This window comes from Anabrus simplex, chromosome 14, assembly GCF_040414725.1.
Source record: "Anabrus simplex isolate iqAnaSimp1 chromosome 14, ASM4041472v1, whole genome shotgun sequence".
Lineage (NCBI taxonomy): Eukaryota > Metazoa > Arthropoda > Insecta > Orthoptera > Tettigoniidae > Anabrus > Anabrus simplex.
Window position 1 is genome coordinate 89,723,302 of NC_090278.1, and position 16,604 is coordinate 89,739,905.

At 38.0% G+C, this 16,604-nt stretch overlaps 1 protein-coding gene across 1 annotated transcript in view; it reads right to left on the reverse strand.

Moving 5' to 3' along the window:
- The window catches only part of LOC136885748 (uncharacterized), a 123,205-nt gene extending 107,077 nt beyond the window's left edge, over nt 1-16,128 (reverse strand). The window contains exon 1 of the mRNA XM_067158482.2: nt 16,025-16,128. The gene's annotated coding sequence lies outside the window, so the exon portion shown is untranslated. The remainder of the gene's footprint in view (nt 1-16,024) is intronic.
- Between the last annotated feature and the right edge of the window lie 476 nt (nt 16,129-16,604).

The window sequence follows — 16,604 nt, forward strand, 5'->3', positions numbered from 1 at the left end:
CATCTCACGACATTGTCGAGGTCTTTTTGCAGTTACTCGCAATCTTGTAACTAATGTATTACTCTACATTAAAACACCATCCATAAAAGTCTTCTCTGATTCCAGTTCTTTACACATATCATTTATATATAAGAAAATATAAAGGTCCAGTAATACTGCCCTGATGAATTCCCCTCTTAATGAATACACGATCAGATAATTCTCCATTCAGTAACTCTTTTGTCTACCATTCGCACGCGGCGACTACTCTACGATTTGTGTGCACAAACACGATCTGAACAGACAAATCTGTGTAAATATCTGGGCGTATTAACTTCTGTTGAACGATAACGAACTGCTTCAATAATCCGCAGCAAATGACTTGTTAGTTAGGAAGGATACCACTACAGACCGCCACGTACTGGATACCGCAAAGACTTCGCATTTGCGTGGCATTTTCGAAGTGCGTCTAAGTTACCAGATCAGCAAATAAACTTCGTGTTTGGCCCCACCCGCTGATATCACATACCTCGCTCCTCAGACTTGTCGTCTTACGGAGCTGTGACGTAGTTTCATTTCCCAGAACATAGCAATCAGGAAGTAGCATCACCAAATTCCTTCCTGTTTACGTAGATCTGTTTTGAGAAAGTGTTCTATCTTCCGCATGCTACGCAGTCGTGACACTACCTGCTAAAATTATTCTGGACTTATATTGCGGGATCGTGCCGACCATCGTTGACTGGTACTTCAGTTCTGATTTACCCTGCACAAGAGTTGTTTGTTCTGGATGTCTAACATCTGGCGGAGGTTCTCCACACACTTACAGATTTCCATTCTATTGGATCAGTTCTCTCAGGTTTTCATTCTGAAGATGAAACCGAAATGGACCGCTTCCCTGTGCTTTGCGACGGTTAAGACTTCTCATGATTTCCCGGCTCGTTGGTCACGTGATCTGCCCTTGTGATTTTCGACATTGCGCGATACGTCCACATTTCCGAAATCTCGCAGCTAGGGGACTGTCTGATCGCCAAACCACGCTCCCAAGACCATGGTTTCTGTGTTGCGTATTTTTTATTGTCGGCATGTGAGGTAGTTGTGACAGTTCGACTGTTATTACCTGCTTACGATTAATTAGTTTTTCTCCGTCTGTTGCAGAGCTCGAAGGGAGACAGAACCAGCAGCGACACCATACTAATCATCCATGAGGTAAGGGTGGATTGCTTCCTTCCAAAATATCATCCTTTGATGAATAATCAGCATGCATTCGTAGTCACTCTCAACGTAGTTTCTTGAAACATGAAAATGACACAATCAACACACAACTTGGAAAAATACTCCGTCCAGGAAATCTTGTAAATCCAAACTCTAATGAGACTTGGTCTGCTGAGCGACCACTGCTCAGGTCAAAGGTCTGCAGATTACAACGCGACGAGTCTCCTCTGTCGTTATTATTGTCTTTTAGACCGGGGCAGCTATCTCACCTTAAGATAGCTCCTCAATTATAGGCACAGGCTCAGTGGACCTCGAACAAGCTCTCAGGTCCAGGTAAACATTCCGTGACCTGGCCGGCAATCGAGACCGAGGTCCTCTGTAAGCGGCAGGCGCTCTACCCCTACACGACGAACCTGAGAAACTAACGGGCTACAAGAGAGAAGTCGATAATTTATCCTTCGCTAGATTTATCTCCTTGTCGATGAGGTGAGCCTTATCCAATTTTGAATGTTCAGGTGAATTCTGAACTATGCGCACCGACGGACAGGCCTAATGAGAACCTTACACCAGAGTTTACTGTGGTATCCATGGCGACGTATGTTGAAGGTCGCTGTTATCAAACACAAGGAGACTATAGGATCATGGAGACAATGATGCTATTTACAGTTGTCTGGAGTGGTGTGCGATTTTATGGGCCCATCCTCTCTGACAATTGATGCGTGAGGAATACACAGCGCATGCTGCATTATCTACCTATTTAAATAAATACATCTACATCTGTACATTGCTCAGAATTTAAAAATAATGGTATTTCTGTGTCAGTCGAGTCCATAGTATTAAGGAAATGAACTTTTTAAATTTGCATCACCTCTGTATGTATGTATGTATGTATGTATGTATGTATGTATGTATGTATGTATGTATGTATGAGCATCACGAGGAAATGGCTGAAGAGAATTTAATGAAAATCGGTATATAAAGTCGGGGAATGAGGTACTTAATCTAGGCTATAAATCATTTTATTCACGCTGAATGAAATGGCAGTTTAGGGGAAGGTGCCTAAAATTTAATTTTCAGATACCTATGTCACTGGTCCCATCCACAAGTACTATATAACACAAGTTATAGAGAATACAAGTTCCATTCATTTATGTCTTACGCAGTTTTACCGTACGGACTATGATAATAGACTTCTGTTACTTAGTCCACATCAGTATCCCGTATTGACAAGGAAAATTGTGAAGATGGTTATAAAAATGAGAAAAAACTTTAAGGAACGATCCCTTAAAGAATAAGACAAGAGGAAATCATGATAGAAGGAAGGACTCACTTTACATTAGATGCTCTGATACTCCAAGAGTCCGAAGAAAACTAAATGTGAAGGCCTGCAATACCGAAAGCTCATAAAACTGATCAGCAATAACATTCTATTGACCATTGTTGTGATGAGCTTTTTTGCTATTTGCGTTACGTCGCACCGACACAGATAAGTCTTATGGCAACAATGGAGTAGGAAAGGTTTAGGAATGGGAAGGAAGCGGCCGTGGCCTTAATTAAGGTATAACCACAGCATTTTCCTGATGAGAAAATAGGAAACCACGGAAAGCCATCTTCAGGGCTGCAGACAGTGGGCTTCGAACCCGCTATCTCCCGGATGCAAGCGTACAGTTGCGTACCCCTAACCGCACGGCCAACTCGCCCGGTATGATGAGCTTTGTCTCTTCTGCTGCCTCTCATCTCCAATAGATGGGATTACTGCTGCGTCCCAAGTAAAACAGCCTGTCTGAATATTGCCGAGAAGTAGCTCGGGAGTGACATAATTTTTGCACATGCTATATGATTGTCAACGACGCGTTTTACAGGTAATAAATAAATAAATAAATAAATAAATAAATAAATAAATAAATAAATAAATGTAGATAGTGGTGATCAACGGAGGGGAAGGCTGTGTCCAGCGTTTCATCCGTGCACTTGGCATGCGAAAACTCGTGTGATGTGGCCCGCAGTGTAAACGTGGCCTATGACTGAGTAGTTGTGCGGCCCTTCTCCTTTCTTGGGCCGTACGCTGTTTCCCTGAACAGTAGCGGGATAACGTCTAGTGCCCTATTCGTTCGTGGCTAAGACGGCTGCACGGGAAAATCTAGAGCAGCCATGTCTGACATGGATGTGAAAATGTCTTCTACAGGAAAATTTGTCTTTTTAATTTTCTATCTGTCTGGGCTTTCTGTTGCGCAACTTGGATGTGGGCTATAGTAATTACTCCGCACTCATAAGACCTACAGTAGTAGCGAAATAGTAAGTCTAAACTGATGTGCAAGTCTTCCAGTAGTCATTATTATTATTATTATTATTATTATTATTATTATTATGTTATAAAACATAACCTTGTGCCGCATGTTCAGTTTTGATACTTTTTTTTTTGCTAGGGGCTTTACGTCGCACCGACACAGATAGGTCTTATGGCGACGATGGGATAGGAAAGGCCTAGGAGTTGGAAGGAAGCGGCCGTGGCCTTAATTAAGGTACAGCCCCAGCATTTGCCTGGTGTGAAAATGGGAAACCACGGAAAACGATTTTCAGGGCTGCCGATAGTGGGAGTCGAACCTACTATCTCCCGGATGCAAGTTTTGAAACTGATATAGCTTGTTTAATTCTTTTAGATACTGAATTAAATTTGTTTGTGGCTGAAGTGGCTTGGAATCATGTTATTAATTTTAAACATTAAATTCCGTTTTCATTTATAGAAACCTGGTGAGTTGGCCGTGCGGTTAGGGGCGCGCAGCTGTGAACTTGCATGCGGGAGATAGTGGGTTCGAACCCCACTGTCGGCAGCCCTGAAGATGGTTTTCCGTGGATTCCCATTTTCACACGAGGCGAATGCTGGGGTTGCACCTTAATTAAGACCACGGCCGCTTCCTTCATACTCCTAGACTTTTCCTATCCCAACGTCGCCGTAAGACCTATCCGTGTCGGTGCGACATAAATCAACTAGTAAAAAACAAATGTTTAAAAAATATTTCTGAAGTAATTTAGAATCATTTTTAATTGCTTTTAAATATTACATTAAGTGTGAGAAATGTTTAAATGAGTTTGCATGTCCAATAAATCCGAAATGAAAAAGTAATGATTTATTTGGAATGATTAATTGAATTCTATAGATATCTCTTTTCTCTCCTGCGCTAATTTATTGCTGTCGTAAAGAAAAAAATAGTGTCATCATCTGTGTTTTATATGAAGACTTTAACGGTCTTCATGTTTTGGAAGTTGAATTCGCTAACTCCCCATAGGAACATACTTGCTAGCAAAGTGGATGTGAAATGTAACAGAGGAGTGGTGTTACAGCGTGTGGAGTGTCATAATGCCGAGACATAAATCCATTGAGGGATTTGCAATGTTGTTCGGTGGCTTGGAGTGTGAGGACAGTATTACGCAATTACCTGTCTCTCTGTTTGCACGAAGTTCGTTGAGACTCTTCCAGAAATTCTCCCTCGCATTTTCCTAAACTGCGGCAGTTACGATGTACACAGCACGTTCTTATGTTAGACTGACTATTACACAAAGGTATTGGTCTGTCCGGACCTATAATGAAGGTGAGGAATGGGAGGGAGATCTATCCGCATTATAAAACTACGTTTCTGGTAAATCTCTGTCCGTCTCTACGAGCCAATCTAATCTGTGACAAAAACGAACCGTATGAAATTGATTTCATTATGGTCCGTATTGACGATTTACCACTATTAACAAAGATGGGTAGACCCACCTTTTCGATGCCTTAAATTATATGTTCTTATTTAATAATTATATATATTTTAATGTGTTATTGTGTTATCTTAAATGTGGTATATTCACATCATAAATCTAGACCACAATGAGACCACAGCACTAGTTGCAAATACAGGATTGTGCCGACATATAGTAAATTCAGAGGATTGCAGACTGAACGCTCAAGGGCATAACGGTCTATAATGATTATGATGTATGTACGTGTGTATATAATGTGTCTTCGATTTGTAATTCAGGGTGATGATGGCCCAATAAAAGGGTAGAAACTATCCGTAATAAATAATAATAATAATAATAATAATAATAATAATAATAATAATAATAATAATAATAATAATAATAATAATAATAATAATTTGGTGTCGCTATTTCTAGCCGAGTGCAGCCTTGCCCTTGTAAGGCAGACCCTCCGATGAGGGTGGGTAGCATGGCCAGGTAACTGCGTGTTATTGTGGTGGAGGATTGCGTTATGTGTGGTGTGTGAGTTGCAGGGATGTTGGGGACAGCACAAACACCCAGCCCCCGGGCCATCGGAATTAACCAATGAAGATTAAAATCCCCGACCCGGCCGGGAATCGAACCCGGGACTCTCTGAACCGAAGGCCAGTACGCTGACCATTCAGCCGACGAGTCGCACATAATAATAATAATAATAATAATAATAATAATAATACATAATTTAAGGTAATGATTAGGTGGACTTCCTCATCTTTGTTAACAGCAAAACGAACCGAGCAGGGATTTGTTTTTATGATACTGATTTAACGTCGCCCTAACACGTCGAAAGTTTTCGGCGACGGAAGGATGGTAAAGGGATAAGGCTTTAATTAAGGTGCAGTCCCAGCGTTTGCCTGGTGTGAAAATGAGACCACGGAAAACAATCTTCAGGGCTGCCGATAGTGGAATTCGAACCCACTATCTCCCGAATGCAAGTTGATAGCTACGTGACTAACTCAATGTGGCCTTCCTTGGTCAACCCTTGTTCTTTCATTTTTACGTCCTCGTTCCCTTTCTCTTAGCGATACCTCCTTTCTTCAAAGAGTTGGACCTAGCTTTCTTTTCTCCGTTCGATCTAGGATGATTTCCCAGTTCTACTTCCTCTTAAAATAATAATAATAATAATAATAATGATAATGATAATGATAATAATAATGATAATAATAATAATAACCATAGCCTACTTTCTTCCTGCTTTCAATGCTGGATTAAAACCCGTGGAAGACCGTAGTCAATCGAGATCTCACCCCCTCGCAAAATACCTGCTAATACGTTTTTAATTTTACCAACTAACAATTTGAATATACCCGTTTTATCGTGAAAACAAACAATTATATTATTTTAAAAATGAACATATGTAATTTAACCAAATTTACTGAATATTAAGCCTATTCAACAATACTACTGAATACTATTAAACAAAATAAAATATGATTTTTAATTAACTAGCAAATGTTTAAACATTTATTCTCCGTTTCTTTTGTGTTGAAATCATTCAGGATATCTTTCAAGTGTGGTTTTTATAGGACACCGTAATCAATGGTAATAATAGCAAGTGAGTTCAGTCGTAGTTGTGTTAGGAATAGAGCAAGTCTAACGTGAACGTGGTGCCTTATACATTCTATCTTGTTGAAACAGTTTGTGAAACCTTGATTTTTATTTTCTTTTAGCCCATGTTTAAAGGAAAAATTGTGATTAATAATACCGCTGTTTGAGCAAAGCGCAGAAATGGTTTATGCCACATGGGGAGAAAGGAACGACCTAACGGATGGACCAATCAGTCGATCATTCACTACTGATCTGCTGTTAGGATTGTCGCCCAGGTGGCAGATTCCCTATCAGTTGTTCACCTAGCCCTTCCTTAAGTGATTTCCAAGAATTTTGAAATGTATTGAACATCTCCCTTGGTAAGTTATTCTAGTCCCTTACTCATCTTCCTATAAACGAATATTTACCCCAGTTTGTCCTCTTAATTTCCAGCTTTACATTCATTCGTAATCTGTTTACCCTCCAGAGTTGGCTTTTTCCCTCGGACTCAGCGAAGGATCCCACCTCAAGGGCAGTGTCCTGGAGCTTCAGACTCTGGGTCGGGGGAGACAACTGGGGAGAATGACCAGTACCTCGCCCAGGCGGCCTCACCTGCTATGCTTAACAGGGGCCTTGCAGGGGGATGGGAAGATTGGAAGGAATAGACAAGGAAGAGGGAAGGAAGCCGCCGTGGCCTTAAGTTAGGTACCATCCCGGCATTTGCCTGGAAGGAAAGTGGGAAACCACGGAAAACCACTTCGAGGATGCTGAGGTGGGAATCGAACCCACCTCTACTCAGTTGACTTCCCGAGGCTGAGTTTCAGCTCTCGTACCACTTTTCAAATTTCGTGGCAGAGCCGGGAATCGAACCCGGACCTCCGGGGTTGGCAGCTAATCACACGAACCACTACACCATAGAGGCGGACCCAGCTTTACATACCTATTGTATTTCCTACTTTAAACAACTCCATTCAAGCTTATTTGACTGCTAATGTAATTCCACGCCATCTGTTCATTGTCCGGCTCCTTGACTAAATGGTTAGCGTTCTGATCTTTGCTCCTGGGTTCGATTCCCGACCGGGTCGGGAATATTTACTTCCATTGGTTAATTCCTCTGGCTATGGCATTGTGTGTGTTTTTTTCTTTTTTGCCGTCTACAACATAATCCATCATAGGTAGGGCCCCACTCGCACAGATGCGCCTATAGGCGTCAATTCAGGCCTAAAAACCGACAGCTTGGAACGTACCGCGTAGTTGAACAGTTAGTCTTGTTACATCAAAGTCTTCGCAGGCCAAAGTTTGTAACATTTTCGTAACACTGCTCTCTTGTGGGAAGTCACCCAGAACAAATCGTCCTGTTTTTCTTTGGATCTTTTCCGGTTCTCGAATCATGTAGTCGTGGTGAGCGTCCCATACATTCGGACTACACGACAGACATTCTTACTACAAGCGCCAAATACCCTCAAAACCGCGTGAAAAGATCTGTAACCTTTATTTACGCATACAGCCTCGTTAAAGTGATTACTCCAATGAAGACTTTAGGTACTTAGCGGTCCCAATGACGTACTATCACTCCAACACAATAATTAAAATGGAGAGAACTTCTCCTCTTACAACGTGACTTTTCACCCCGTTAACCATCATACCATTGTCCATCTCACAACTTCCATGTCTTTTTGCAGTTGTTCACAATCTATTTATTATTCTACACAGTATAACATAATATTCAAAAAGCCTTATCTGTGATTCCACTTCTTTACTCATATCATTTATGTAAGAAATCATAAATATAATTTTCACGTATTGAAATTAACGTGAACTAATGACCATAAACACACAGTAAACTCATGAAGACAGATGTCCTATAAAATAGGTCAAAACGTATATTGTCCAAAATGTAAATTAACTTTCTGACATCCCCAATAAATTATTGATCTCTTGCAGTATGACAGCTAATAGAAACTAATTGTGAAAACTGCGTTATATTTTATTGAATACTTTAGGAGCTATCAGTTTTCCCCTTCTCCTGAAAAAATGCATTAATGGGTATTACACCTTGTTATTGGTTGCTCCTCTTGCTCACAATCTTGTAACTTATGTCATATTCTACACAGTATAACATAATCCTCAAAAAGCCTTATCTATGATACCAGTTCCTTCCTCATATCTCGTGGGGTGGGGGGTAGTTTGAACATTTAAAGACCAAACATTAGTGGCAGAAGAATTTGAGTTCCACTCGAGAAAGTCTCGTAGTGCCGGAATAATTATGCGTGAGTGGCACTAGTCAATGTCAGCCAGTGGGTTAAGTTCAAGTTAGTGCTTTTCTGTTCCGTTGTCGAGGGGTTTCTAAAAAGCTAAGGACTCTATGGCTGGTGGCTACTCTGCCTATTTGGTACTATTTGCCCCTTTCTTTCAGAATCATTCTTCGATAATTCCATTGTTAGTCCTCCCCAAATAACAGCAGAAGCAATATACCCCACTGAGGACCCTAGTACTTGTAGCCAACTTATGCAACATCTCCCTGAAGGCTTATCCTTGGAGCACAGCACAATCTCTCTCCTGTTTATGATTCTCTATCAAATGTAGCCACACACTATTATCAACGTCCCATTATCATTATGAAAATAGCTTCTATTTAAGCTGGCCCTCTGTAGAAGAGATAGCAGCAGTTTGGTTTCAACACACCGAGGAGTGCAGTCTTAACTCTAAGAACATCATACAAATTCTTCCGGATTAGGCAGAACCACCCTTGCTTAGACCCTTTCCGTGGTGGGAGAACCTCCTACTAGGAAACAAAACCCATTAACTCTTAAAAATAAGCGTTACGTTGTTCCTGAAAGAGGCAAATGTTTTAAATAAACCGTGAAGACTAGATTGTGAACATTTAAAAACCGTAATTGGCTGCATTTCAAACTGTGTCTTTTTCCTCAGTGCTTAAAATTCTTTCTTGCGTCAAAACTAGAATTGTGAACAGCCACCTCAGCGGAATCTTCCTCTCTCTTCGGGTAAGCAATGAAGAATATTTTTGAATAACTAACGAGCTAACAAATTAACACAGAGTAAATAGTCCATTTGTTTTAAGTAGTTTCAGGGCGATACTTCCGAGATAGCAAAACTGGCTTACCTGCTCAAAATGTTGAATGTCTGAATGTTATTATAGTCAGAGGTTTCTGAATGGCGTTGATTATAACCATAGGCTTTGTACTTTTGTGTTAACTTAGTTGTATATCTGCATTTGGGTGTGGAAATTCACCAAAAATTCACATTTTTGTTGTTAATTTCTTGGAATAGTGTAAGCTTTCCTGAATCAGAATATATATAATAATACGAGTATGTCCCTGGAAGAAAATGTATTTTAAATGCCTGTCAAAATACAGTGGTACCAGTGTCAGGTAATCTTACATTTCAAAAAGGGACACTTTATAATCCTTAATTGTCTAAAAGCTACAAGGAAGACTTTAAGAACCAGTTTTTACCCTAACATATAAGTATATGGCACAAATCAACACCCAGTTCTTGAGAAGATACTTTCTTCTTAAAAGACGATGGTAATAGCATGAAATATCCTTTGAATACACGTACAAGTTTTATTGTAGATTCTAGTGGGGTTTTTAATTTGCAAAAAATGACTCGTAAAGGAATGCCTTCTGTGAAATTTGTACCCTACCTAAAATGATGACATAAACATTACTGTTTAAATGAGATTTATATCTATAACTTAAAAGATTTTTCAGTCTGTCGAACACACAAGTTTACACTATAACATGCCTGTAAACACACACATTATTAACCAAGGAATAAAATACACACTATTAAACAAAGAATGACATGTTTCGTTCTTGAAAAAGCATCATCAGATTCCATCAAATCACACTTATTCTTTGTTTAACAATGTGTTTGTTTACAGGTATGTTATAGTGTGTTCAACAGACTGAAAAACTTTTAAGTTATATGTAACTGAGTCGACAATGGAATGCATGGCTTCCTTCTTAACAAAATAAATGTGATTTGATGCTATTTGCTCTGCTGTTAATGAACTTGAGGGAGGCAGGTAGTTGATGTTATGCATGGTTTTTGCCTTGGATGATGTTCCGTACAAAGAGAGCAATGGGCCTTAAAATGTGCGGGTTTCCCTAAATGATTCGTTATAATCTATGATTATTGTAGGTTCATATATTACCACAGGGTGTGGAAAGTTTAAGGTTTTATGAACAACTTAGTCTGCCGTACAGAAAAGCGATACAGAAACATCGCTTGTTTCTGCCTTTGGATTTAATGCAGTTCATTCTGTCAGTATAAAAATTACATTCATAAAATTGAAACAAGAATTTTGTAGGTACGTACAGACTTCGTTCTTACTTCTAGGCAAAATTCTTTACTTATCACCAATATAGCTCATCAATTGGACATTATAAACAGTTTTCTATAGTTACTTGAAGCAATCAGAAAAATTGTCTTCCTCTTTTCCTCTTCTTCTTCCCCTTCTTAAATAACTGAGTTTTAATGTTCTGTTTTTGATTTCGTGTACTTGCTAGCGTAAGGAAATATATAGGCCTATTTCTTTTTTCTTCAAGAAGAGGCAAAAATGCTCTTGACTCTCATCCTTGGTGTGATAACAGGAAAAATCTTAAAATTTAAGCGGACGCTGGATGACATTTGTTGATGCCGAGTTTCATGACGGACCTTTGAATTACATTTTAAGATAGGGTGTAATTATTGATATATCGTTCGAAATTGTTCTCGTTGATATCAAGAATTTGTGTCAAGGAATCTAATTATGCTAACGAAGTCTCGAAAGAAGTTTAGTGACCTTAGATAACGTAATTTGTCTTATTTTAAATTACAAGTACGCATACAGTAGATTTTCCTGTCGAGAATATGGAAAGAACAAATTAGACCAGGATATTTCAATTTCAGTCACGTTTGAATTATCATATATTAAAAATAAAAGTAATATCTCATAATGTCCCTTTTGACTTTGTAGTTCTCTGTCTGTATTAAAACTGTATTCCTAAAAACAAAGCTAGAATTTTGTTCATGCGAAGTTTATTTTCGGTTCTAAGAAAAATCCTCGCCTATTGTCACAGATGGTTGCAAAACTATCTAGCTAGACATATAACAATTACATCTTGAATTAGATAAATGAAAGGAAATTACATTATTAGCTATAAATGCCAGGTTACTCACAAATATACGTTGTCAGATCCTTATAACCTCGTGTGGTTTATTCACTGATCCGTCAAGGTTTTTAACCTTATTGGAACAATGAACAATACTTTTCCCAGTTCCCTGCTTGCTCACAGAGAGCGGAGCTAGCCACGCGACATTCACTATTTGCTTTCCATAAAATGGCCGGCAGTCGTACGTATTCCTTCTTTGTCTTGTAAATATGTTACGGTACAGTGTTGAAGAAGGGATCGACACTTCAAAGAATTTAACATGGAGACTGTCGGTCTCTGAAGTGAAATATGTGAAATAACTATGAGATCATAGTATAAAATTCGGGTAAAAATATATAAGCTCACCTTAACTGTTTCAAGATTAATATGGCAAGTAATAGAATTTATTTTGCTCCGCTACTGAGGAAAACTTTGTAACTTCTTTCGTGTAGTAAATAACACTGCGTGAAAAAGAGCGCAAATAGTAAAAATGCATCTTTCTGAATGAGTAGAAGAACAAATGTCCATTAAATGGATTCCATCAGTTTTATGTTGCTTGGCACGGCTATCATTCACATTAATTTATTGGTGTTTTAGCGAGTAGTTTTCTTATGTACCGGTATTTTTCTTAAGTACGTAGTACTTATGAGTAAATATTATCAAGTAAATTTGCGTATCTCTTATCAAACAAAATTATAGATACCGTTTAAATTTTTCATTGGAGAAACAACTCCCTCTGTAGAGTATCGGCCTGTGGATACCAACGTCACACGTTCAAGCCCGGCAGATTGAGTCAGAATTTCGAAGAGTGGATGAAAGTCCATTTTCTTTTTTGAGGTTTCTCTTGAAATGATTGTGGACTGTCGACTCTTCTTCTGAACTCTCTATTGTGGATTATCTCTAGTGTAATTCCAACTTCTTCGATATCGTTCTTGACCTCTTCTAGCCATTTGGAGGTGGCCTTTAACCCTATGATGTATCTGAGGATTTTTTGGTCAGTCGTTCGTCATCCATTCTTATTAGGTATCCATAGAATTTCAGACATTATTATTATTATTATTATTATTATTATTATTATTAAATAAAGCTACTTATGAACGCTTAATTATAATTCATTTCGGGGGGCTGAGTTGCTCAGACGGTTGAGGCGCTGGCCTTCTGACCCCCACTTGGCAGATTCGATCCTGCCTCAGTCCGATGGTATTTGAAGGTGCTCAAATACGACAGCCTCAAGTCGGTAGATTTACTGGTACGTAGAAGATATCCTGCGGGACTAAATTCCGGCACCTCGCCGTCTCCGAAAACCGTCAAAGTAGTTAGTGGGACGTAAAGCCAATAACATTATTGTAATTCATCTCTTCGAATCTCTTTGATCAAAATACACACGCATTGTATTTTCAGATGATGAATTTAAAAAAAATGTTATCTTCCATCATATATCATAGTTATAAATCAATTTCTATTGTCATATTTGCATCAAGTATCTTTACGCTCGCCGGACTGGCCCTCTGAGTTCGTGTTTATGGCTTAGATGGCGGCTCAGTTCAATGGAATTTGAAGGTACTCAGATACGTCAGCCTCTTGTCGGTGCATCTACTGTGGGACAACATTCTGGCACCTCTTCGTCTCCGAAAACCGTAAATATTGTTAGTGTGACATAAAACAGTAATAATAATAATAATAATAATAATAATAATAATAATAATAATAATAATAATTACATCTCCACACTGCAGATCCCTGATGTATTGAGTGTTCAATATTTGTGTTTAAGAGCAGATGGTTGCCAATAAGACCAAAATTTGTACTTTTACTGTTATTTTGAAAAGCGTTATTCCTTGAACAAGAGTATATACAGTTTATATGTATTAAACGATAATTCACCAAAAAAAAATTATGACCCTCGTTCTGAGACAGGGGTGAGTGAAACAGAAACCCGACTGCAGTTCTCCGCAAACTCTTTCCTTTTTCACTTTAAGGTAAACACTACCAAGATACCAGTGTTTCGCTACGGTTTTAAACTGAAAACTATCCTTCAAAATGTTACATTCGCTACTTTTGATTGGTACAGCACCATGACAAATACCATGGTTCTACTTTCCTAGCAATAAGTACCATTATGAGGGGCCGATGACCTGGATTTTGGGACTACAAGCATCATTGTGCTTTAGAAGCAGTCCCTTGGTCAGTAATACTATGGTTTTACGTCAGTTTATCTGAATGTGAGACGCTGCGGGTCGGATCCACTGATTGTTTTAAATTCATATCCATCCATCCATCCATCCATCCATCCATCCATCCATCCATCCATCCATCCATCCATCCATTCTTCGTCCTCACGTTTTGAATTCTGGTTAGTGGAGGATTTTTGACTTTTAATTTGTCATTATATTTCATCTCATTTCGTACCATTAGGGGCCGATGACCTAGATGATAGGTCCCTTTAAACAATATTTTGAAGTATCTGACACCTTGGACATAAAAATCAACGTTCTTGTAAAATTGCAAGTTCGTGCATCAAAAGGGATGAAAAATTTCGTTTCCGTAGCTAACCCCATCTAACCCCTTAGAGGTGTATTGTTTTTAAGACTATTTCTTATTAAAAATTTAGGGAATAGAATGTGAAATTTCAACTTCGTATGTCAAACGGTATGAGAGGAATAAATAGTTTTGTTTCCGGATATTAAGCCCCATTTAACCCTTAAAGGTTGTTTTTTACTACACATGTCTTATTCAACATTTATTACATAAATAAGCAATAATTATGTGAAATGTTCACATGCTATTTCACAGACTCGTTTATGACTGTTTTTTGACTCGAAAATGTAGCATATAACTTGCGCCATTTATAAAACATAATGTTTTAAAAATATACGTATATTTTGTAATTCATCAGGAAAGTAGTAAATATTTATCAAATATAAATATTCCTGAGTTTCACATACTTGTAAATATATTTAATGTGTTTTAAAATCTGGAGTCAGTCGTGTCAGCATTTAAGTAGGAATGTGTATAGTCTCTCAAGAAATAAGCACATGTTCCTCACTTTTAAAATATTATCAGTGTTCATTTTAACTATAATAAAACTTTAATTCGCCTCCCATGTTGATAAATACCCTGTGGATACCCAGAAAAAACATAAGTTCAATCATTTCTGATAAGTGTACCTGCGAGAAACTCGTTCTCATTCTTTTTTGACCGATTGAACATTCGTTGGTTTGGAAGCAGAACACACCGAGTTAGAAAGAGGGATGAACCTTTCACGGCCTTTTATAATAATTAAAATAATACAAGTTATATTGCAAATCGCTGCACTCACAATACAAATAAGAATATTGTTCCTTTAAATAATGTTATTACTTTGTACTGTGTACAAAATTATGTCGCCAAAATGACCTCGTACGACTTAATGGATACCACCAGTGAGTAGGGTAGAAAATTACTTAGAGAGTATGAAGTTGTCAAAAACTCAAAAAACATTTCAATGAGACCTTGAACAATTGTATAATTTGAAAAAAAAAACTTGCTTAGTGCAAACTTGAAGTGTAAACACAATCATCTGTAATTAATTGGACTCATTAAGGCTTTCTCTTCACATATTAAAATTTTTGAGTTTCTATCTTTAATGTCATTAGGTATGGCAGACAGTGGGCAATGTAACGCGGTAGTTTCACGATGCGCTCATAGCTGTCTGTCCTTAAACTTTGTGTGTTAATATTTGTTATAAAATCTTGAGGCCGTATATTGAGGTAAGATTTGTACTAAACGAATTTTAATTGTGATAAATTATTCTGTCAGTAACTACAGTAAATGTCTGTTAACAACAATCAATTTACGCTTACGAGACATTATTTGTTGATGGCGTTTGAAAATTTTGTTAATATATAAGCTGAAAATAATTGAACGTATGTCTTCATTGGTTCAAGACTAACTAGTGCTGTACATTAATAGAGATTATTTATAATCCTGAGAACAAATCTGAATTTGTAATACCTATAATATGCTAACAAGAAACCATTTGTATGGTGTTCATGAATTTGACTTGTATTGAGACGTTTGCGGAGACTATATTCTAATTGTGGAATTGGAAACTAATAAACAAAGGAGGCACAAGATGTATGAACATACAGCAGTATTCACATTGAATCATGATGATTTTGTTGTTGTTATCATTATTATAAAGGTGTGAAGGGCATAAATAACACTACCATTAAGATGTATGAAGTGTTCGTTATTGTCGCCACATATAGTAAATTTTGATTATATCGAACTAACGGGTCTACTTTTTCCCCAATTTCTGGACACCAAAAGTACAAAAAGGTAGTATTATAGTTTATTTTGCTTCAAGTAAACAAATAAGTACTTACTTGTCAGTGTCTGTCTTCTTCTTTGCTAGGAGAAGCCTTTCTGAAAATACAGGATGTCGAAATGTTTAATGTTGTTATTCTTTCCCTGTCCTATTACGTTTACGGTTTATTGATTATAAATATTTAATTAATATGACTGAATTTTATTTGAAAATTTTCTTTTAAAGTGTAATCAATCCACTCCTATATTATCGATTGTGACTTGTTTGTAATTCACTTTGAGCCGTCCATACGCGTGTTGAGATGTAATGATTCATAACATCGTTTTTTAAACCCAACCCAGGTCCGCCATGTTGGCAGCGGGACACTTCACGTAAACGTAGTACCACACGTACAAAAACAAAACTATTTCACAGTTATAGAAATGAACCAGCACTTGATAGTAGGCTAGTATAAGCAATGAGCATGATTATCAAACACTTTTGTTTCCGAAATGAGAGGTTCTAATTAGTGATATGTCGAAGAAGTGTTACGCAACATTGAGAGGAGAGTCGAATACGAACCAGTCCCCGACACCTGCCCAGCTCCTATCTTAGTACAAACAAACATGTTTTAGGTCTACCTCCCAGGGGAATACTGT